The following is a 25,616-nucleotide window of genomic DNA, read 5'->3' on the forward strand; positions in this document are numbered from 1 at the left end:
GGTTTTGTCTTGCCTGATATCCTTGTAGCTTTACATTGTATAGCTAAATCATTTTTTTCTCATGCCTATAATACATTATAATATATAAGTTCATCAGTGGTGATTACGGAAGTTTAACACTTAACACTTACCCCTTTAAATTATTTCCTCTCCTTCTGAGCTGTTCATTCACCTACCTTATTTATTATTGGATAATATATACCTATACACAATTCTTAGCAAATCCACCACCTTACAAATTCAAAAAGCAACTGAGTTAATTCCTTCCTTCTTAACAAAGAATGCAGCATGTTATTTTTATGTACCGTTAGGAAAAAAAATGATAGAGGGAATGAACCAGGGGAACAGAAAAACAAAATAGGAAATGAAATCCAAGTTTCTAATGCAGAGATGTAATGCCAAGAAACTGCTCCAGAGAAAACTGATTAACTGCCAGCTTTTCTACCTTTTGCCAAGAAAACATTGCTGTGTTCACTGATCTTGTAATTAAACTGAGTATGTTCTGAAACAACTCTTTCTGAATTGTGCCATCTTCTGTGAAGGGGGAGGGAGCTTCATTCGTATAATACACCAATAAAGAGATGGTTTTGCTCAAAAAAGTAGATAGAAGGGCAAGCTTGGTTTAATCATGTACATGCATCCTTTAAAGAAAAACAAACAAAAAACACACAACTGGAAAGAGAAATCTTGTTGCCTACAGACCGTTGGTGGGAAGCACAGGGCTATAATTTGCAATTTGCATCCCTGAAATGACTGATGTGGAGGGCAAAAAGTCTTAATGGTTGTTTTTTAATGCCTTATACTATAATATCAGACTGCACTCTTGCTGACTCTGGTTGTTTTCTTTAACAAAATTTAAAATAATTCCTTAATTCTAGTGTTTTGTAATATTTTCTTGCTAGGATTTTTAATTTGTCATTACAATTACCCATGCTAGTCAAGATATTTGCATTAGCTGTACACCAATAAAACATTGGCTCTGTATTTCTCCTCCCACGTTTTATCTTGTTCAGCCCTCAGTCACCAAGATTTAGTATGGGCTGACTATTTCATTCACTTCCACTATAGTCCTCTGGCATTTTCTTGTAAAGCTTTATTTTACTTAGGATTGCTTTTCTCCATTCCCCACACTTTTTGCGTTTCATAGGTTAATGAAGCACTGGCTTTACTTCTTTAACTCATTGTTTGTGATGTGGCTTGCTGTGCTAGGCAGACAGTGGCCCTCTCAGACATGAGGCCTAATAGTCTTTAGGATATCATGAAAAGTCTGGATCACCTAACAAAAGTGCAAGAGAGCCCTTGTTTACAAGACAGTTTCCAATTTTTGGCAGAGGGAATTTGGAATCCCCATGGAGGACACCTAAGCTTCCCTTTTACTCTCAATAACTCCCTTCTGCATGCACCCTAATTACCTTCCTATCAAACCAATCAAAGTAGAAACATCACTGTCAAGTCTTACAGTCTCTCTGAACTCCATTCAACTCATCCTTACGCTCAGAGCTCACCAAATTCAATCTACACCAACTTCACCAACTGCCCTCACTCTTCTGTAGCAAGCTCTGTAATAGCACTGGCTCGTCAGGCACTGGGAGCCCCAGCCAGCTGGTTGCCCCCACTGCCCAGCTGCAGCACAAACAAGTATCCAGAGAATGAGGGAATACAAACTAAAAATTCTATTTTTTTATTCACTGCTGCATCATGTAGCATGGGTTTTGTAGCATTATATTGAGCCAAACACCAAGAAACCTTCTCTTTAGCACATTATTGAGATGTTATTATCACTCTTGTTTTGCATTTTGCTTTGCTTTCAGCCAAGTGCAAACACTTAGAAAGAAAACAGGTGCCTTTTATTAATCTGTATATGCAATGGTATGACAAGTGCTCTGTTTATTAATGATTCCAGACTTCCACATTTTGTCTGCAAATGGGATTTCATCTACATATTGTTTACATGGAAATTTTTCCAAAGTTAATGCACACAACTTCCATACACATCAGTAATATCCAAAAAGTTTCATAAAAATTAAATGGTGCATTTAAAAAGTCTGAGCTCTTCGTTTTCCATTTCAAAAGGTGGTTCCCATCACCTCACATTTTACAATGCCTGACTTGAGCTATGCCGTTTAAACCATATTGCTACAGACTTTAAGCCATGTTAGTGAATTTTCTTATTAAAGATGCAAGGTTTACAGGAGTAAAAACTTCCCTAACAAACAGCATTTTTACTGCAATTGCAATTTTTGTAGTTGAGGCAGGTTTTGTTTTTTCTGTATCATTTTTGGGTTTAGTCATTAATTTCTTCAATATTAATTGTATTACCTATAATTTAGAAGCCAGATATTTTATTTGGCACAAAGAGGTCTAAAAAACAGCAGTAAAATGCCTGCTTGAAACAAAGTTCATTCTCTAACGGTTTTGCTGTAATTTGGCAAAATTATCCACTTGGACTATTTCTTCAAAGGAGATGGCAGGGAGGCAGCAAACAGATCCCAGAGTATGATATTACTGACTCTCAAACTCCACTATTTCCAGTTTTACTTCTCAGGAAAATGGAAGTTATTTACCTATTCAAAAAGCACACAATGTAATTAAGAGTGCAATACTAAATTAATTTTAGACATGGACGCATGATGTCAGAGAGAGAGATCTAGAAAACAAAGATAGCTTCAGAGGAAGAGTAGCATTAATCGTTGCTGATTATCACCCCAGGGACTGACGACTGACCATTAGCAAGGAGGCGCTGAGGAGGCCAGCTGGGGAGAGTGTGTGCAGGTTTGGTAGACAAAACACAAAAAAATAACAGATACCCCCCATGAGATCAAGTCAGCCTCTCTCACATGCACTAGCTGGTACAAACAAACTTGTGTTCTTGCTGTTGGTAAGCAATCCTCACTTCAGGCCCATTAAGGAAAACAGTCTGTTGAGCACCACACTTCCAGTCATAGCCCAAAGAGATCTCACTGACTAAGGGGCTCCGTGCTAGCGACCTAACCAAATACAGGTTTTCATTCTCGTGTTAGCCAGAAGCTTGTCTGATAGCTGAGAATAGTCAGCTCATAATGCATTTTACATTCAACCCTTCTTCTTGGCTGTACCTTGGGGACAGAGAGGAACTTGAGTGGAAATAATGCTGTTGCATTTATTTGGGGTTAAGCTGAGAAACCTTTTTGTGCCAGAAGTATTCTGTAAATGTCAACAGCATCTGTGGCAGAGAGCGTGACCTCCAGCCACCGAGTGGCTCCAAGCTAGGAAAACGGCTACTTCTAGAGAGCAACTCAGCCTTTGGGAAGGCTGAACTCTGCAAAGTTATTTACTCTGAACATAACTTTCTGATGATAATATGAGATCTCAAGATGACTACACCCCAAATTTACATGCCAGTACCTAAAGTTATGTGGGACACGATGTGGTCTGTGAATCACTAAATTAAGCTGCACATGTTAGCAAAAGAATGCGGAAGTATTATTCAACCTTTCATAGAGATTTTTTTAGTCTTCGCACATTAACCAGTCTTTGGAGTTGAAGACTCCAGGAGACTTTACTTTTGCTGTTTTCAGCATCTTCCTCTTTGATCCCTTCTCATGTAGAGCAGCAGCAGCTGTCAGAATGTGCGGGTTTACTGCTGACAGAGTCACTCTGGAGTAAATATCTGCCCATACCTGGCACCCACACTCCACTTCATCTGGAGGTGGTGAGTTGCTTTGGTTTTCTTCTGTTTTGGCTTGTTCAGTTGACAAGTATCAGATCAGTCATTCACCAGACAGAAACTCTGCTACTAATCTACCTCCAAAACAAATTCAGAAGCTGAGCCAGGCCACTCTTGTCTTCCTGGCTTGATGTTGTCCTGTTCTCTGTTGCTGATGAGCAAGTGACTGATATCAATGGATGTGAATATGCCCAGGGGGCAAATTAATGATCATTGCTTCTCTACCTGACACCAGCTGATTAATTCTTGTACTTCTGAGCCAAGCTTTGCTTTCTTGACAGTTTGTTTAGCAGAGAATGAACAGTTAGCTGTTGGTGCTGATTCATTCCTGCTCACCTGTTATTTCTCAAGCTGTCAGTCATGACTCCAAATGCAACTCTTCAGATTTTTACCACTGAGCAGCTCCACTTGCTAAGTAGCAAATAAATTATCCATAGCGTTATGTCTCATTACCTAACCAACTGCTTTTTTATAACCCATTCTGACCTTTGTTAGTACAACGCTTTACTGGGACAACTCCCAGGATGAATGCCCTGAGGAGTAAATGTTGTGAAACTGCACTTTGTGAACACATGGCTCCCTGAGATAATGCTTCTATAAATCTCTTTGATGGTGGTGTGCCTTAGGTGTTCCCCAAGATCTCCACCCAGTCTTCCCTACCTTCTGTTCTTGGACTTTAATTTTTGTGTGGCTGGGTTTTGCTGTGCTCCTTTTCAGGTGGCTGAGTTCCCTGACTCAGCACCACGCTAGCCCACAGGCAGCTATGCCAGCGCAACACAGCAAAAGGGTGCACGAGGGTGGGGACAAACAGCAGGAGGGGAAAACAGGGGCTCTCCAACCTTGTTTGAGCAGCACAGTTGCTGTGTGCTTAGCCATGACCTAAATTCAGCACTCAAATACTCCATAGTAAGAGGTAGAAACAACATTCTGTAAAAGCATGTAAGTTTTCAAAAATGTGCTTCCCAGCAGACTTGATTTTCAGGTGTAATGAAACCTAGCCACAATTTGTTTTTTAAAGACAACTAGTGTGGTGGTGCCAATTTCAAATGATAATAGCAGTTTTGAAAGGCTGAAAAGAATGGGAAAGCTATGGGAAAGCTCCCATTTTGCTTTTTTCATAAAGCATTGACATAGTCCATCTTCAGACTCTTACAACATTTGGACCATTACCTGTATAACCCTTGTCTTTTTTCCATAATTCTGCATGCTTGTATCTGAGTGGTTGATTATTTATACTTCAACATTTAGGTTTGTGTCTTCCATCCTAAATCGTATCTTATCTTTTTCAGACTATTTATTGAATTTGTAAAGAATATTCCAATTTCTAGTCCTGCCTTTCAGTGTGCTGGGAGCTCTTCTCTGTCTTATAAGACATTAACAATTTTATTCTAACTTCCAATTCTAGATGTTAGGGGATGAAAAAAAAAAAAAAAAAAAAGAGTACAAGATTTAGATACAGCCTTCTCATCCTGTATTTCTCACGGCTTTTTCTTGTCCTTTTCTTGTGCCTGCCCTGACAGTAGGAGGCACAGCACAGTAGGGATGTATATGAAAATCCCAATCTTTCACAAAGGCAACATGTGGCTAATAAGAAGCATCTTGTCTGAGCTGTAGCATTTCTCAACTTGTACTGAGTTTTTAATCGCCTAATTTGGAGGGGGAAATTAAATATAGCACACAGCACTTAATGTTGCCAATGCATGACCTAGATTGTATTTCCCTACATAGTTGGTGAGAATGCCATTTGAGACATTTTCAAAAGCCTTATTAAAAATTAGCATATGCAACTCCTACTGCCTCTCCCTCATTCACAAGAGCTGCTACCCTGTCGTAGAAGGAAATCAGACTTGCTTAACATACTTTGCTCTTCACAAAACTATCCTGTTACTCACCACCTACTTATCTTCTGGTAGACTGCAAATGATTTTTACTAGTTTATTCCACAATTTCTAATTTTTTTTTCTTCAAGTTACTTACATCTAGAAAAAAAAGGAGCAAGTTGCATTCCTGAATAAAATAAATATTTGCAGTTCAGTTAGTTACAGGAAAATTCACCTGTGCTTGCAATAGTAAAACAGATCTAATTTTATCAAGTGCTTTTAAAATAGATTTGTCTTTACATTTTTCTTGCTGATCTCTTATTGTCTTTAACTACATGAGTACCCCCTACAGGTTCATCATTAGTAATTTCTGTAGCAGCTTTGTGTTCCATTATCTCCTTTGTGTTTGAGTATACCCATGATATCCAATATCTTATTGTTCCATTACTAATGACCATTTTAAAAACCTCCACTTTAATAAAAAGCACAGCATTAATGGCATTACTATTTAAAATCTGCTGTTCGTTTCACTAATCTTCAAAAGAGATTAAAAAAAAGAATACAGTCAGTCCATCCAACATCCACTGCAATAATACTGTAATATGGTTTACAAGAACTCATCTAGTTCAAAGGATAGAAAGAAAACCTTTACAGCTGCATGCAGCTTTAAAAAAATGATGTAAAGCTTTGAGCATTTGATTTCAAGACATGTTCTGATAAACCAAAAATATCTGGACTTCAGACAAATTTTGCAACAGGTGAAATTGTCTTTGAGACAGAAGGCAATGCCAAGCTTTTTTTTAAGTGCTGGAGACATTTTAAATCTTCTTTCTGTAAGCCACGTTGCATACTGCTGATTGCATTATTAGTCTTTTTGGGTTAAAATTCATTGCTTGTCTCACAGAGGTTTGGACTTCTTTTTAACTTTGATTAACAAACTACTGAGACTGAAGTGTTTTTTTCTCTGTGTTTTTTTTTTTCTCTCTTTTTTTTCACATATGCTGTTTGGAATGCAGCAGTAAGAAGCACTTTTTATATACTTAATGCAAAAGCATTAGTTTGTAAGAAAAGATTTGACATGTAGTGTATAGGTTAGTTCAGCTGCGTACTTAACCACATTGATTGTGAAATGCTGAAATCAAACTAGCTCACACAGGATTTGTTTTAATTTATCTCTGTTGGAAGAAATAAAACATAATTTGAGCCAAATTCCAATGCTTTGCTCTGAGTTTTGCAGTGCATGCAATCTAAAATGTACAAATAATGCCAAAAAATAAAACGCTGAATGTTCCTCTATTTATCCTCCACGCATTTTTGTCTCATTTTGGTAATCAGCCTCTAAAGTGATGGCAATTGAAATAATCCAAAACATAAGTTTTCAAAACCTATTCCTTAGTAAAGATCTTGATTACCTTTGTGTGTGTGGGGAGTCATTATGTCTGCATAAAAAAAATGTCATAACCTTTTGGTGTTTCTTATGCCCTACCTACAACTCCCTTATCCTTCCAAAACATTCAGACAGAAAACTGTTCTGTTCCCTAGATCTCCTGTTAAATGTGACAAATGCTCTGAAAGATGAATATGCATTAATTATGAGAAAGTAATACTGGCACACAATTTTTTGGACTTAAATTATAGGGATTAACTGTTACATTTATAAAGATTTCTGGACTGTTACAGTAAACACTTCTTTGCTCAATGGATTTAGATGACAATTTACTAAGTAAATCTACAGGCTCATTCAATTATTTTTTTAGAGTGAATTACAGAAACAAATATGTGGAATTTGTTCTGGACAATGCAAAAAAAAACAAAAGGTGTTTTTTTTTTTTTTTTGGTTGCTCCCACATATGCATGTTTCAATGTTTCACGTGGGCTTTCCAAAGAGGATTCTGCCTTCATAAAATATTAAATGGGAAATCATCTCTTTATATAAGTTTTATGTAAGTTAGGAAAGTCAACAGTCAAATGAAGGATTCATCTGGTCTTGCAACAAAATTGCTGAATAGGTTACACTTATGTTCTTCATGAGTTTTGTGTCTTTAATACAAAATCTTCATTAGGAGTATACAGAGGAGGTACTTAAGATGTATGCATACCACAGTATAATTGTGACTTAAAATACACACATGCACATAAATAAATGGAACCAAAATTATTGACAACAGTAATATCTTATTGCCACAGTGCCAGGCTTGTGCCTAGAAGTTTAGAGCTCTCACTTTACTTTTCATATTAGTACTGTGACCTATGCAAACGGCACTGCTCATCACTGCAGCCACATTTTTACTCTGGTTCTGTCTGGGTGCCTTAAACTCTTACATAATCCCGAAGACTGATTTTCAGAGTCAAAGTGGGATCCTATATGAATGGCACTTCTGTTCTAGTATTTTTGAGCGTCAGGACTACTGTTGTTTGTTTTTAAATAACAAAGCTAAAATTATCTGAAATAATGTCATGATTAATAAAGCTGATCAAAATCAATATACCAGAAAGACAGCAAATCTTTTAAGTACCAACATGCCTCCGAAGCTCTAGGTACTATTCCTGGAAATGACACTCCTGTGTGACAATAATACTAATTTAAGATGTACCACCTTCTGAAGATAGCCCAGGCTGATTGAGGACAACTGTAATGACATATATGTGCACTAAAAGGCATCAGTTTTGTCCAACTGTAGTTATTTAAACTAGTTCCTTTCCATCTTTCATGTAACACAGCTTCTCCCCTATTGATATTGTCTTGCTGCTTTCATAAACTTTCAACATCTTTTTTTTGCTGTTCTGTTTTCTTCTCGGCAAGAGTAGCTCCTTTATTCTGGTAGACAAAAGTAGAATGCTATCACTAATGCAGTGTGTGAGTTTAATCCCATTCCCGGAAATATCAGTTTCAAGGACTTTTATATGTTAATTTGATAATATACTAATTTCTATGCATATTGCACATGTTCAAGGACAAATAAGATTTCTAATAAGGGAAGTGGATTGAAATACATGATGTGAAAATTGCTAACAGCTGGAGGGAAGGTACAGTAATGGCAACTGGCCATCATAAGACAGTGCATAAGACAGGAACAACAAAGAGGGAGGTAGCGCTCAGCTTTGATTTTTTGAGCAGTGGGTCAGCATTTCTCAGCATTCCAGTATTTCTAAGCATTCCTGATTAAGACCATGTCTTTTGTTTTTATTTTTGTTTTGTTTTTTACCTTTCCTGTCTGGGACAACGTATTTATATTCCGTGAGCTTCCAAGGATGAAGGTTTTATTTCTTTCTCCTGAGAAATTTTTTGGGAATGAATAGAAGGTATTTGGCCTATGAAACGTGCCCTTTTTTGGTTGTAACTTTCTCACATGATGTCATGCAGTTGTTTTTCTGAACGATTTCAATGTGTTTGCCTCAACAAGTCTGCTATTTGATTATTATTATACTTTTAATCTTTTTAAAAGAAAAACTCCACCCTTTCATCTTAAAGAACATTTTTTTCCTCTTTTTGTTCTTCATTATAAGTGGAAGACGCATTGTCAGGAATATACAAGGTCATAAGCACCATGTGTTCTGAAAAAATCAATTCTGTGTCTCCTGCTCCAATTTCTGCATTGAGAATCTCTGGTAATATCAAGTCGACGGCAAACAATCAGCAGGCCTCTTACACAGTTTCAGTATTACAGTTTTTCAATCTGTTGTTGCCACTACTTCTGTACTCCACTACGCTATATCATTATTAGGAAAGCACAATTATATTTGATACAATTGTATTAATAAGAATTAAAGAATGATTCCCTAAAGAAAGAAATTAAAATCCCTAAAAGAAAGGAATAAAAACAAAGGGAATTCTGAAGGAAATAAATATTTCTCTGAAGAAATTTTTTTGGTAACTGAAAATATACCAATATGAGAGCAATGCCCTCTCATCTGGCTTCACAAATGATGGGGACAAACTCCAGATTGCTAAAATGAAATTTTGGATTGCTAAAATGGAATTTAGCAATCTGGAGTTTGGAACAGCAATGTGGGATAGCAAACCTGAATTTGATAAGGAGATCATTCATGACATTGACTAACTTTCCTGCCCAGTTTCTTGGTAAAACAAATTTCTATAATCTGATTGCTGGCACCCCTGTGCCGAAATAACTGCAAAGTATTTCTTGAAAAGCTTGAGGAAAAGCACCAGGCTTCTATAAGCACACTTTCTGTACTAGAGAGAATTTGTAATAGTATTTAGTCCCTTGGGAATATATTGAATTAAAATGGCTGTTGTGTATGTATTGTGCTACTTGAGGGTGGATGCAGTTAAGCAACAAACCCAGCAAGGTGTCACAGAATCTGTTAGTAGCAGCTCTGAACTACTGAAGAGGTATGTCCTTTCCAAAGCAAACACTCCACTTACATGGGATGGCTATTTTTCAATAAACTACATGTATGTAGGTGACCTAGGACAAGCCACGTGGCTACAGATATACGGTGCTGTGGAGAAGAGCTGGATGGGGAAGAATACCCAGGACAGCTCTACAAATCTCTCCCTGATACCTCTGATGTACTTGTGATGTTGCTTTAAATCCGCCATGTGTCATTCATGTAATACTTCAAATCCTTACAAACACTCAGTTGCTCTTGGCTCCATTTTCCTTTCTCCACTCAAGCCCTTGACATACCACAGCTGTTCAAAGGTTCATTTTTGAACTTGAAATTATTTTCATATTTTAAAAATAAATTCAAAACCATACATATTCAAACAGCTTTTTGATGTTTCTCACTTTCTGAAAACCCTATGCAACTAAAATATACCTAGTAAGAATTTTCATCCTTTTTAACATTGGAAATATAGATTCTCCTGTATATTTAGTACTGACTAAATTATATACTTTTGCAAGGCCTCTTAAGTAGCTTTTAGATTAAAATAATTTAAAATAAAAACACCTGAATTAAACAAACTAAATCCTCCAAGAAATCCTGACTAAGCTTCAGAAGTTTTAAACAAGACTTTTCATTCTTTTTCCACACTCCCCAATCCCCTGTATGCTCCCCTGTGTTGAGACCTCTGCTTTCCAAAACTCGTTGTTTACCTCTGTTATTTGCTGTTGTTTTACTTGTAGTATATAGTAGTGCATTTATAATACACTAAGTAAAGACAATGAGCTGAACTGGTAATTAAACATTAGAAACAAAATCTCTGCAGTTCTTTCACGTTCTTCAATACCTGTCTAGACAAAGGCCAGAAGAAATCCAATTTAGAAGGGCCTAGAGGAAAGCTGTCAGAGATTCTAACTAGTCAAAGAAAGGTCCCAGAAAGCCTAGTAGCACAAATATGTGCTCTATGGGAATGTGGTAAGTGACTCAATCACTATGATATCAACACAAATTATGTTGTAACTTCCATTTCTCTTGTTCTCTAAGTTCCCAGTGAAATTCAGCCAGATGGTTAAGATCTAACCTTTTCCATCAGAGTTTGTCCGACTGCGGTCTGCAAGAATCAGAAGATGGTCTATGAAATTACGAAATAACTGCAAAACCTTTTCTTTTTCAAATCATACACTTTCATTCCCATTCATACAAAAAAGAAAAAAAAAACATGTGCAGGGGTAAATATAAATAAGGAAATTCAACACTTACTCTACCTTTACTCATGTATAAGTCAATGTTTTATAGCAGCAACACATGATATTGTCTGTACATTTTTTTCCACTAAATTGAGAAATGCAGTTTTGTATTTTATGCATATTTAAAATGCAACTCTCTTTCCCACTACCATAAGCTACCATTACCAGAAAAAGCTGCTTTACTTCTTATTGGAATATAGCTCGAGCTGTTTGAGTATTTCAGTTGTGGAGCAGGGGTGGGGCATGGAAAAATTACTCACTATATGGAATGCTTAAAAAAATATCATGAGCACAGAATGTCCTACAACTTTTCATTTGCTCTTCTCTTTAGTTATATTCTTCTAATATATTGACCATACGAATCAACTGATATAAGTGACAATGTATACATTTCTTTTTAAGTAACATCCTACAGATTCATATTTTCATATTTTTAATTCATAAATAATCTTATTTTCAGGAAATTTGCTGTTATTGAAGAAATAGTTTAGCCAAAAGATTTATGCAAGACATTTTAAAAGAAGAGCAACAAATTGAAGCTGACACCTTTCCTTAGGCTTCTGTAATTTCCAGAATCATTCCCTTAATTATCCATACTTCTTAAGTCTAAGACATTTGAAATGTTAAGCCTTCTCAACTAGTCTTTAATGGGAATTAAAAAAAAAATGCTTTACACACCTCATGGGAAGAGTATTTATTTTGCAGAATCCCAGTTTTATATGTATGATAAAATGGAAAAAAATGAGAAACAATAATGAGAAGCGTCTCACACACAACACAACTAAAACCCTTGAAACTTCATAACAGAGAAGAAAGTGAGACATTGCCATCCTCTTCACTTCATTGTACAGGTGGCCGGGCCTAAGGAGAGTTTGAAGCATGAAAGTTTGTAATAACTATTATGATTTTGAAGAATATCATCAGAATTATAAACTAGAAGACCTACTGTTTTAATAGGTGTCAAACAGAGAACACATACAAACAAAACACTCAATACTTTCAAAAATAAAGGTGGTGAAATACCACCTATGTGAGAATCACAAGGTTCAGCAGGACAACAGAATACTGAACAGTTCAATGGCTCCCCTGGAAGAGCTTCCAGAAAAGCAGCATGTAACTTCCTACGATAATTAGCAGTGCTGTAGCATTTTCAATTTTCCCTAATCTACAAGGAAAAAGGGGAAGGAAGATGAGTGTTTCCAAAGGTACCATACAGCAGTGAATTAATCTCTCTACCATGGTTTCCATCTGCCTCTTTTGAGGGTTAATGTTTCTTTGGAGTCCTATTTCTGCTTATTACAGAGGGTGCACCAGCCGAAAGTGAAACTCGGTATAACATGTTAACTACAACAGTTATTAGCTACCTAATGTGAGCGTGACTCAGTGATGGAACTGTTATTCTGTGGAAGATTCACTAGTAAATACTTCAAATATGTGCTACAAATCAGTCTACAGATGTTCTCTGTTGTAAAGACAGTTTGTTAGATGTTAGCTTCTGATAGCAATACCACTGCCACACAACTCAGATGGTTAACAGCAACAATTGTTGCAAATAATTTCATATTGTCACTTCACTCATACAAAATAATGGACTCAGAGAGAAAATAAAGAAGAATGTGACCTAGCCAGCAGTCTAAACTGAGAGGCCGCGCAACAAGAAGTAGAGAAGAAAACAAAAAGCACAGGAAAACTGAATATTTCATACATTTCAGAAATGATGGGAAAAATTAACAGAACCTTAGTCTGTTTTTAAAAAGTGGTATACAAGACCTTCACAATCCAAACTGCAAGAACATCTATTAAGTGTCAATGGGTAAAAACTACTAATATTTTCCCAAAAGTGCCAGGATCTGGTAAAATCAAAAGTATCCTGCAGCCTGTGTATAAAACTGTTAAACCTGAAAAAAACTAATCCAATTACACACCTGTAAATTTAGTGTCCAGCTTATTTTTAAGAGCAACTTTAAAGATCAATATTTACATTTTAAGACGTATTAAAATTTGAAAATGAATGCTGCAAGACTTCAAGTTTAAAATGAAAAGTGTAAGGAAATTTGCTTCCATCTCCCTATTGACAGAGAAGCCTAAGCTCCAGGGTTCTGGATCACATGGATTGAATATTGAATGACAAATTGGATTCAAGTTAAAGCCAACCAAAGCCAAGTAGGCTTCTTGTCAAATGAGGTATTGTAGGAGGAAGGTGAAACTGTTGATCTTATTCAGGTAAAATCACAGAAAGCTAGACAGTAATTAGTGCATTCCAAGAAACAAATAAAACCAAGCTAGTTTTGGACAAGCATAACCAACTTACTGCCTGTCAGAAGATGAGCCAGCCTGGAGTCATATTCACTGGAATCAACAGCGAAGTTGTACTTACTCTGGTTAGAGCAGAATAAAAAAAAAAAAAAAAAAAAGAAACAGATTCTGTTCCAAACTAGAAATGTACCAACACTAAGTTACACCTTTATTGAGGTAAACAAACCAAACTTAACAGAACAAGGGTGTATTTAGATCCAGGCTGAAGGCAAGTAAAAACTTTAGTCAAAAGTTTGCCTGTAGCTGCTATGAGAACCAGACAGATGTTAAGCTCAAAGAAATCTTCCAAGAAATAGAGAAAGCAGATACAAGAACAGAAAAAGTGTAATCAAGCACTTCACATAAATTAATTTTAGACTTTGTAAATATTCAATTATTTTTTTGCTCATGATTTTGATTTACCTGGATGATGCTAATTATCCAAGTTTTTGAGGTAGTAAAGTAAGTAGAAGTAAATATACTTATTTTCTATAGAGCCCTATTTCCTCAATTAAATTCTGTACTTCAACAAGTTCAGTGGCTGCTGCTATTGCTGGCTGTTGTGTTCATACCAATTTAGTAAGGTATCTGCTGCAGTGACAGGTGGTGAAGTAATGCTTTCGCTTTCAAGTATTTCCAGTGTGACCCCTAAATGCTCTATCTTTTATGCACTGGAATCCACTGGAGGTGGATGGGAGAAGATTAAGTAAAGCAACACACATATCTGAATAGAGCACAAATGCATGCAAGTATTATATACCCAACAGGTTTAATGTATGAATTAAAAGGAAATATTGAGTAGAATGCAAACCCACACACAGATCCACCATGTCATAACTAACAATGCCTTTACTGGGGTCTAAAAAAAGGTGGATCCAAGAGGTATTGGAAGCTACAAGATGCAAAGGATGCAGCAACCTCAGAAACTACAGTACTGGAGTGATGTACCAGCAAGTCAGCTATCCAAAACATTTGGAGTGACGTGATAAACAGCACTTTTCAGAGACTGATGGAAACTGAAATCTTTTTAGCACAACTGGAGAGAGTTATTAGCACAGAGCAAAATACTGATGAGCATCCTGGAATCCCAGAGGTGCCTCAGCCAGTCTGCCATGCTCATTATAAATCAGCGCTAAGAGAAATAACAGTTGGCTTACAGAGACTATTTTTCTACGGCATAAGCTTTGCAAAGATTCAATATACTCAGGAGAGAAACATAACTGATATAAAACAAGTTTTGAAATGCAGATTATTTAATTCTAAATGTTATGTTGATGTCAACAGAAATGAAAGCATAAAACAAAAACTATCTGAAGTTAAAACATGATAATTTTAGGGGCAATTTTAGGCTTATTCTCTCCTACAAATGGCATTTTATATACATATTAATTTCTATACAAACAGTGAAATAAACCAAGATTTTTTTACTCAGTATTTCTGACGAGTCATTTGCACTAATTTTATCTAACAGCCATTAGAGACACCACAAGGTGAGGGGTGACCTTTACTCAATTCCCCTTTGCAAGTTACACGTGTAACTTTATATGTGTGTTTATGTGTATATGAGACAATCAGAATTTTGCTGCTCAAGATTTAACCCACTGCGTTATTCTTTCGTCTGAATGATAAACTCTTTCTGCTCTCAGCTTAAAATATAAACACCCAGACTGCTCAGTCATACTGCAGGGAGGAACACAATACTTAAACAGAGTAATCACCAAAAAGTGGTCACCAAAAATGTTAATAATTAAAGATGATTAGGGCCTGAGGAAGGTCAACATCAAACTGATGTTCCAGTGAATTATTTCTTCTTGCAGCAAAGTTTCTCAAACATCTGGATTCTTACGAAAATCCTAACTGAAAAATTATTTTACTTAGTGTCTGCATAATAACATAGTACTTCAAGGAGTGACAGGTGTTACTAAGAGCAGAATTAATGCTAAGGCCTTGAAAATAATTCATGTATTGTAACTCACATAAGGTGGCTCACATGTAAAACCAATACTGTAAGGAAACATCTGATTTATAGATACAAAGAAAGTTCAGAAGTTTTGCAATCCAGCAGTTCTGCAGAGTCCCACCAGCAGGTTATCATCCTTAAACCGTTGTAATCAGATGTAAATGTCAGGTCTCATAACTCTCCTAATAGCAGGTCAAAAAGCTCAGTATCTGCCAGTTCTTCATAACCATTAACTGTTGGTCACCTCAAGTAAGGCCAACCTTTTACACACTGTATTCTTTTCACACCGGCCACAGATACAGCTTAGGTCCATAACTTTTGATGCCAATTCCTGAGAACAAAAACTAGAGAAAAAGCTACTACAGTTCACTGCTGGGCACATGAAATTAAACTGCCTTAAATTCATTAAATTTTAACATACAAAGCTGTGAACTGCCAGGACTGCAAAGCCAAACCTCCTTCGGTTCTGCAGCCCTGGTAAGGGACAGGCACTGCCAGCTGTGTGGCAGCACAGACAGACGCACGTGGTACCCTCTTTAATCAGCTAAATCCATCTCATCGGGCCCTACAGCCGTGGTCAAGCACTTCACAAACAGCTGCAATCTTTTTAAGATGTTACTTCTTTTACTGATTTCTTACTATCCCCAAGCCCTACCAAGTGAAATTGGATGACTTCCTGAGCCAGCTGGGTTAAGCTCAATCACTCCCCAAAGCAGTTAGAGCTGAGGGAATTTGCTGTGCTGCGGGTCTACACCGAAAGGCACCGGCAGCCTTGTTACAGTCCTGAAGGGGACACAGCACAGCCCGCAGCTCCGTGGAGCTGGTAGGCACACACACCAGGCAGAGAGGGGCACGGGGAGTTATTAAGGAATGGAACTAGCAGAGGTTTTGCTGGTAACATCTAGTAAGCCAAGATCTTGCTAGGAATTGTGTCCAAAAGGGTTAAAACGTGGTTAAATATGTAGATTTTTCACAGAAATAACAAAAAGCACATGCTCAATGGGCAGGCCAATTTCCTGCCAACATCCAATCTCAATTCCAAGCCTTTGGGTCATTCCCAGTATTTCAAAGAAAAAAAGCTGCCAGACCTTTGTTTTTTAAGAAAGAGAATATTGAACATTGGCCCCTAGCTTAATTTAAAAAATAATAAAAATAATATATTTACCACGTTTACACTGGAAATACAGAAGATTTCTGTTCTACATTCTCTCCTTTTTAATACTTAATATATGATTAATGCAAATCATTCCACAAACAAAGAATGGGTCAAAGTTTATTTTCCAAGTTTCGTGGTTTCTTTTTAAACAAATGTATCTTAAAAACTTAACAACAGTATCCACCAGAAATAGCAATGGCATTCATCACTGCCTGCAATTATTTGGTTTGCACAGCAAAAATTGCCTTTTTTTTCTTTCTTTGTTTGTCATTTTTTAATAGGGATCATAACAGTATTCAGAATTAGCCAACCTAAGTCCCAGCCACCACACCTGGATGTTGGGTGCAGCAACATAATTTCTAGGAATATTTATTTAGAATATTTAGATGTTTGGACCAAGTGCCAACATGTTAATCCTGCACAATCTAAGCACAGAATTTCTTTCATTCTCCATGGTATTCTTCATATGCAAGAAACACATTTAATGTGGGATTACAAGCAGATATACACTGTAGATGCACAAGCAGATGTACCCTGACGTAAGATTAAGACACTTACAAATCACCTCTTAGTATTTTTTTCCTACTAAATGCTCTATTGTACATCTATTAGCACTCTTCACTTCTTTAAACTTGGTCTATCACTTGATACTGGAAAAGTTTTTAACAAAGTGAGTTTTAGCTGATGAGTTCACACATCCATCAGTCTAGAAAAATCTAAGTACAGCAATTTAATTTGAAAATGTGAAAGTGTGGTTTGTTGACGGAGCTAAGTCAGTACAACCACTTGGTGCTGAAATAAAGGATCACCCTTGCCTCTGGCCACACAGTCTCATTCCTTCCCTTGAACCAGCATCGTCCAGCAACCATGCCTCTCTGATCTTATTCAGCAAGGTCAGGGAGTGAAGCAACTAAAAAATTGTCCATATAAAAAGGGAAATCAGGGGTGACAAAAGACAAAAACCACACTGCCAAACCTCTAGCCTATTGGGCTATCCCAAGTATAATCTTTTTATCTATGAAGTATTATAAAATAAAACTTGGTTCTTTTAAATGATGAAAATTAGTAAATAGAGCATATAGAAATGGATTATTCTTATTCTTAATTTACCCAGAATAAATTGTGATTTACAAGGCTGGATGCTGCTCTAGACCTTTATGAGGTGCTCAATGTGTGGTGGTTGCTTTTTTTTTTTTTTTTTTTAATTATCAAAAGTACACTTTACAATTCTAGAATTCTGTTTGAAAGGACTGCTGGAAGTCCCTAATCCAACCTCCTGCTCTAAGCATGACTAACACTGACATCAGAGCAGATTGCTCTGGAACCTGCCCAGTCAAGGTCCACTCACCCTGCTCTTTCCCCGACTGACCCAGCCCTGCTCTTTCAGTGTCTCTTTGCAAGCCTTATTCCATCCCCGGGTCTGGTTCTTGAGGTTATTGCATCCACTAGCAGGGCTTTGTATATGTTTTAGCTAGTCTGCATTATGCTAGATTATGGAGCCCATACCTCCAGTTTGTCAAAAATTGTGACAATGCCAGAGACCTGCCCTCCTACACATCCACTGCTCCTTTCCAGTTTGGCTTCATTTGTGAACTTGAGGTTTCATTCCATTTCACTGTTCAGACTGTGGCAGATGATGAAAATCAGCAGCCCAAATACTGATTACTGACACTTGCCACTGCTAACTAGCTGCCAGTTTGAAGCACTGATGTCCATATTTTGAGTCTGGGGTCCAGACAGCCTTGTCTGACCTCAGTGCCAGGGAAGCTCATGGAGCAGATTATCTTGAGTGTCATCACGCGGCACTTGCAGGGCAAGCAGGCGATCAGGCCCAGTCAGCATGGGTTTATGAAAGGCAGGTCCTGTCTGATGAACCTGATCTCCTTCTATGACAAAGTGATGCGCTTGGTGGATGAGGGAAAGGCTGTGGATGTGGTCTACCTTGACTTCAGTAAAGCTTTTGACACCGTTTCCCACAGCATTCTCCTCGAGAAACTGGCTGCTCATGGCTTGGACTGGTGTATGCTGCGTTGGGTTAGAAACTGGCTGCTGGGTAGCCGGGCCCAAAGAGTTGTGGTGAATGGAGTCAAATCCAGTTGGAGGCCGGTCACTAGTGGAGTCCCCCAGGGCTCAGTACTGGGGCCAATTCTCTTTAATATCTTTATCGATGATCTGGATGAGGATCGCGTGCACCCTCAGTAAGTTTGCAGACGACACCAAGTTAGGTGCGTGTGTCGATCTGCTCGAGGGTAGGAAGGCTCTGCAGGAGGATCTGGATAGGCTGGACCGATGGGCTGAGGCTAACTGTATGAGGTTCAACAAGGCCAAGCGCCGGGTCCTGCACCTGGGCCACAACAACCCCAAGCAGCGCTACAGGCTGGGAGATGAGTGGCTGGAAAGCTGCCTGGCAGAGAAGGACCTGGGAGTATTGGTTGATAGTCAGCTGAATATGAGCCAGCAGTGTGCTCAGGTGGCCAAGAAGGCCAACAGCATCCTGGCTTGCATAAGAAGCAGTGTGGCCAGCAGGGCTAGGGAAGTGATTGTCCCCCTCTACTCGGCTCTGGTGAGGCCGCACCTCGAGTACTGTGTTCAGTTTTGGGCCCCTTGCTACAAGAAGGACATGGAGGTGCTCGAGAGAGTCCAGAGAAGGGCAACGAAGCTGGTGAGGGGTCTGGAGAACAAGTCTTACAAGGAGTGGCTGAGGGAGCTGGGGTTGTTTAGCCTGGAGAAAAGGAGGCTCAGGGGCAACCTTATTGCACTCTACAGGTACCTTAAAGGAGGCTGTAGCGAGGTGGGCGTTGGTCTATTCTCCCACACGCCTGGTGACAGGACAAGGGGGAATGGGCTGAAGTTGCGCCAGGGGAGGTTTAGGTTGGATATTGTGAAGAACTTCTTTACTGAAAGGCTTGTTAGGCATTGGAATAGGCTGCCCAGGGAAGTGGTTGAGTCACCATACCTGGAGGTTTTTAAAAGACATCTAGGTGTAGAGCCTAGTGATATGGTTTAGTGGAGGACTTGTTAGTGTTAGGTCAGAGGTTGGACTGGGTGATCTTGGAGGTCTCTTCCAACCTAGATGATTCTGTGATTCTGTCTTGTCGTGTCTTGTCACACCATCCAGCCTACATCTTCCCAGTGGGACTACAACAATTGTGGGGGAGAAAACGGGGAAAGCTTTGCTAAAGTAAAGGCAATTAACATTCAGTCTCTACTCTTCCACAGAGCCAGTCATTTCATCACAGATGCCAACAAGGTTGGTCAGGTACAATTTCCTTAAGCATTTGACCTTCTGAGACCTTTATATGTTCTCAAAAAATTAAGCTATAGATATGCTGATTATTTTAAATGTTACAAAGTCCAATAAATAACATACACATTAATTTGAGACACATTACAGGTTTGTTATGGAAATTTTTAAGATCATACATTCACAATTTTCTTGTCAGTTCATCTTATAAACAAACATTGAATTGTTTAAAACAAATCAGGAAAGATATGGAATAACCTCTTCGTGCATCAGTTTTTCTGATATTTCTGATTCATATAGAATGTGAGATTCCTCTGCTCAGAGCACTAGCTGCTAGCTGCATCTTTTTAAGATTTATATAAAGCAGCTGCTGGCTTTGTAACTAACCCGTTTACTCAGAAGTTACACAGTATGTCAATTCTCACTTTTCATATTTTACTCCACCCTAATACCTGTTTACATACTCTGCATATAATAAGCACCCAGGTGAATAGTTTCATGTGAAATACAGAATGCCACCAGTGGAGTTTGTAGGTAAAATGCTCAGAGCTGTTAAGAAATGACATTTGAAACTGAGCACATCACAATGTGGGAAATCTATCCCATTACAAAGTATGAATCCTGGCTGTGGTTATGAAATTGCTGTATCATCATTAAATACCTCAGAGGATGTGAAGTCAACCATATGCTGTCAGGGCTCGGTCATGTGCATCTCAGACATGGGTCTGTGGAAAACGTCCCACCCTAGCAGCTCCCAGTCAAGAGGAAGAAATATAAGGACAATGGGGTGCCCAAGCCTCAGCAACCCATTCACCCAAACTCTTCCTGTAAGCCAGAATTTGCAGCTATGGAATTTCCCCCAAAACTGAAAAGAAGATAAAATGTTATGACTGGACATGAAAAGCTATGGAAACTCAGCTCTGGGAAATGCTGTGAATCACAGAGATGCAAAGAACTTGTGTGGAGAAGGAACAGCGAGGCATGCTTTGCTAACTGTGGGGCAGCCAAGTGAGAAGGAAACTGGCTTCAAAATTCTGACACAGACATGCATGCACCATAATTTAGAAAAGTTATGTACAGAAATGGATGACACAGAGAGCATGAACTATGCCCAAAACAACATTCAAAACTGAGGAAGGGAAGTATATACAGAGTGTTTAGTGTTTTCTAATCTGTATGATACTTTGTGCCAGCTCATATAAGGAGTCATTGATTTTATGGTATTTTTAAAAAATCTGTGTTGTCTGCTTCAACTATCACAGGTTTCTAAGAGGTGAATTGTAAACCCTGAGTGAGTAAAATGAGAGCTAAAGGAAAAATGTGTTTAATCTCTCGGGGAACCTAGTGACTGAAGACAAATAATCCTCACTAGAAACTGAACCAGGGAGAAACCTTCTGCTTCCAACTCTGATCAGGTAAAATTTAAAGTGATATGGGCTTAGTGAGGCAGAGCTGGAACAAAGCAATCCAGTCCATTTCCAGCTGATGGAACATTATCAAGCCTGTGACATACCTGGGTTTCTTCTTGATATCACATGAGTTGAAAATTACAGGTCAATTGTCCCCTTTTCACCTTTAATAAAAATTAACATGATGATTTTAGCAAACACTATGCAATCATGCTTACAGATGGCTCTTTATCATTTGAGTGCTTTTCATTAGTTAAATAACTTAAAAAATTGTGCTATTATTCATTTATCCTGCTAGTCTTCTTATATTCTTAGCCAAATACCACATGAAGATTTCCTGCCTAAAATCCTAAAATAACTACTTGATCCTAATGAAAATACATTTACATCAATATATTATAAAATCACACCTAAACTACTAAATCATGATTTCAAACCATTTGTAGATATACCAAAAATGAAGTCTCCAGGAGATAGGAACAACATTCACAGCTGTTTTCTTAACATCACAGGTAACTAGTTCTGTCCTTAACTTTTTCTTTTTTTTTTTTTTAACACATAAGTATCATTTGACTACTACTTTTAAGAACAATTATTTGTATTTTTAATATTCTCAGCTCTTCTTCATTATTATGTATTTCTGATGTGTTTTAAGACAAAAGTATGAGGGCGCATCGTCATATACTGTCTTCTAATTTTCTGAGTGGAGAACCACAAGCAGAAACTTTGGAAATCACACATTAGCACAATGTTCAAGTTAGACCGTGTCCAAATAGCTTTGACTGCACTGCACTTCAAAGCACTGGCAAAGCATCATGCAGGATTCTTCCAAGCACTGCTTGATTTCCATAGTGGTGAATCATGTCCATAAAAGAAGCTGTGGGTTTCTTTCTTTCTTTCTTTCTTTTTTCTTCTCTCCTCCATGCAGGAAACAATAAAACATTAATAAAAAATAAGGTCAAGAGAGAACTACAGAACTGTTCTTCAGTGAGGTCTAAGTGGCCAATTTTTTCCACCTGGGACACCAAGTCAAAACATTTGTTATTAAAGAAGTGTAATTTGCTCACTGTGACTCACATGCTAAAATTCCAGGTAAGGATTTAACTCACTCCTAACATACCTAACAAATCATTAGGCATCGATCTCTATAAAGTTTGTTGCTAGTCAATCCAGAGTATTCTATCTTCTCTATGAGAACTGTGGACTTAGAACAAATTTAAAATATGGCAACATCTTGGTCACTTAGCTCACAGAAAATTCAACATTTTGTAAAATCAGACATTAAGGTAATGAGAATAAATAGTGAAACTGATTTACCACAAATTCTAATACAGAGATTAAGAAATTTTTGTCTTTCTTTTGAAAGGCATTTCAAAGACTCATCAGATTGATACTAGAAGATATGCATGTCCTCAAACAAAATTACTCACCTTTCCAAACTTTTCAAAGCAAACCATTCTTTAAGCTGTATAGAAAAAAGACATCTGCTTGCAAAATCATTTTGTAATATACTGCTGCTCTAGAAATATTTCTTCTACAGCATTTTACTTTTTTCCTTACAGATATAAAAGCATTTAGTATCCCAACCATATAAAGAAATGTATGGCTCTCATATCAAATTCCAAAATCACACTTTAAAAAAAAAAAATGAAAGTTATGTAAAGCATATAGCTGTATAATTATTGTAAAATAGCCTAGTCCTGCTAGTGGTGCTCACAATAGTACAGGATGCATTTTAAACTTTTTTTTTTCTGTTTTTCCTATAGTAAGATCTACTTAAAAATACATTTGTATTTGAAGCTTGAATCTCAAGGGAGAAAAATGAGGAAGAACAAAGCTTAGTGAAATATGAGGTTCAGGTATCTTTTGGAACTCTGTGATCATTTAGAAAAAAGCCCTTCACTTCAGGATGGCAAAGTCAACATCTGAGATGAAAATCTTTCACTGAATTATCACTTTTGTATACCAAAAGCATGCAACAACAGCAGTCACTGTGTACAAACTTTTAAAAAAAAGCTGTCCTAAAGGACAGATTGTCAAAGTCAGGTATGAAAATATTAGGCACTGAAAGGTTTTTGTGCAGCCCTACATATCACCTTATTCTGTTTATTCAGTAATCCAACAAAAGAGTGATTCATCTCAAGGCTAATAGTTGAGCTGAACTGAAGCTTGTAACAAAAATAAATCCCTACCTTTGGAATATCTTTATCTGTTTTTTTTTTAATATTTTAATTGGTAAGAATTTGTGAAGGACATTAAAGCGTTCCTGTTCCAGCTACAAAATCTACAATATCAAGTCCCACAATCCAACAGTAAAAATAAGACCAACAATTTAATGATACACACAAAATCTTTCAGTATTTTGTCAGGTAGTGTAACACAATGAGTAATTTCTTACTGTGAAATACCTGAAACCAATCATTTTGCAAACCAGCTCCTTCCACTCAGTGATTGTAACACATGTACCTTTAGATGCAAAGCGCACTCCAGCAGAACTCTCAGACCTTCACAAGCCTTCAGAGTTCTCAACAAGCATGAAGGTAAAGATGACAGTCACTAGTTCTTTGTGTCTCAGAAAATTCTAAGTGGTATATCACCTACCTTAGAAAAAAGAGGCCACATACCCATTGCCACTTATACCCACATTCTGTAGCATGTGGAGTTACCACCTTTTCCTTCATCAAAATTCCCAAACTTTTAATAAAATGTGATGATGCGAAAGCTTTTCAAAAAAGCCACAAGAATATATTACAAAGGTAACCTGTAAGGTAACACAAGTGTCAGGGTTGCTGATCAGTACTTTACAAAGGAAAAAAAGTGTTTTAGAAAGTTTGGGATTCGTTTTGGTTCTGGACATGCACACAACACACAGAAGCATCAAAGACACCACAGAATATCAGCAGCTGTCAATCTGAGGAGACCAAGACTAAGCAAACTGTTTTTTATGTACACCTCCTCATTTTTTCACATAATGTTCGGTTGATGAATGCAATACAAATCATGATTAATGAAAACTAAATGGATATAATAGATTCTTTCATAAGATTATGTATTGTACTTTGTCATATGTGCTATGTGTCACCTTTTAGCAGTAACAGTGTGTCCTTATTAAATTGCAGACATTACCAAAAAAAACCTGTAAGATTAAAGTGTACATTCTTCTTAGCAACTGAATCCTACCAAGATATAATTATGTTAAGTAGCCTAGTGACTAAACAAAATGCTGTCTAACATTTGTTCTGGTAAACAGATTTGTTCTGTTTCTGAAAAAGAACCAAATTCATCTCTGTTCCAAAACAATTTACACGAATTACAACAATAAATGAGTTGGCTTAAAAAAAGTATATGATATACAGCTTATTTGTGGGAGTTATTTCTTAGATCAGTATCTTTCTAATCTGTTGACATAATTCTAAATTATTACTTATCTAAACTTAATGGTGAGACACATGAATTATAATTCTTTCAAAATACTATTTCATTATCAGAAATAACCCTCCTAGGTGGATGCTAGCTGAACTGGGCTTACACACTAACGGTTTTCATATCTGGGGAAATGCCTTTTATAAAGCAGACTGAGAAAAGTAACCACAGAACCACATTTGCATAAATGGGATGTCCATTTAGCCCGCTTTAGTCTCATGCACACCACACACCAGTAATTCTTCCTGACACAGCCGCCTGCTTCAGGCAGCCAACGCAGCGTCCTGGAGTTGTGAGCCCACTCCCGGGCAGTCACCGCCTCTTCTGCTGCGTCTGTGCAATCCAGCTGCTGTCGTGGAGTGCTGTGGGCAGGCTCCTGCCATGCCAACAGCTAATGGGGGTTACTTCTAAAATAACTGAGCAGGAACCGAGACTGTTCAAACCTTTTGTCCAGCCACTGATTGTGCATGTTGACTTGGGAGAGATTACACTGATTTATGTCAGAATTGGGCTGAACAGAAGAGACTCTTCTGTGGTGTGTTGCTGTCGTTTTTTCTAAGGATCAATAGCATCACTATCCCTCTCTGAGATAATTATGGAAATTTAGCTAATGGAGGCATAAGAAGACAAGTTGCAAAAAACAAGTGAAAGAATAAACAAGAAGCTTTTCTGTTAGGAAAAAATATCAATTAGGAAAAGTATTAATTGCTGAAAAAGTAATGAGGATACGTGTGGTTTGAAGTGTTTTCTAAGCATGTTGTCTTACACTCTTCTGGTGCAGATCAGCTGTGGTTGATGCTCACAGTCATTTCAGAGATTGTTGGGTTTTGTTTGTTTGTTTTGTTTTAAAATGAAGGTGACAATTAGGGCATTGCTTTTGTTTCAGAAGTGTGCCTGCCTATGCTGGTATATCTGGCTGTCAGATACTTTCCCTGTCCTTATTTAATTTAAATTAGTCCAACCACTTGAATGGACATTAGAACTCAGACATCTTGTGGATGCCAGA

General features: G+C 37.6%; 2 long non-coding RNA genes across 2 annotated transcripts in view; both read left to right on the forward strand.

The window, feature by feature from the left end:
* The window catches only part of LOC121078244, a 56,300-nt gene extending 31,057 nt beyond the window's left edge, over positions 1-25,243 (forward strand). The window contains exons 2-5 of the long non-coding RNA XR_005824508.1: positions 21,041-21,193; positions 21,634-21,699; positions 22,116-22,279; positions 22,954-25,243. This is a non-coding gene — a long non-coding RNA (uncharacterized LOC121078244). The remainder of the gene's footprint in view (positions 1-21,040; positions 21,194-21,633; positions 21,700-22,115; positions 22,280-22,953) is intronic.
* On the forward strand, positions 2,743-14,696 carry LOC121078245. Its single transcript, XR_005824509.1, has 2 exons — positions 2,743-3,691; positions 11,584-14,696. It is a non-coding gene; the product is annotated as an uncharacterized LOC121078245 (long non-coding RNA).
* Positions 25,244-25,616: the final 373 nt, after the last annotated feature.

Source organism: Cygnus olor, chromosome 15 (genome assembly GCF_009769625.2).
Source record: "Cygnus olor isolate bCygOlo1 chromosome 15, bCygOlo1.pri.v2, whole genome shotgun sequence".
In the NCBI taxonomy this organism is placed as follows: domain Eukaryota; kingdom Metazoa; phylum Chordata; class Aves; order Anseriformes; family Anatidae; genus Cygnus; species Cygnus olor.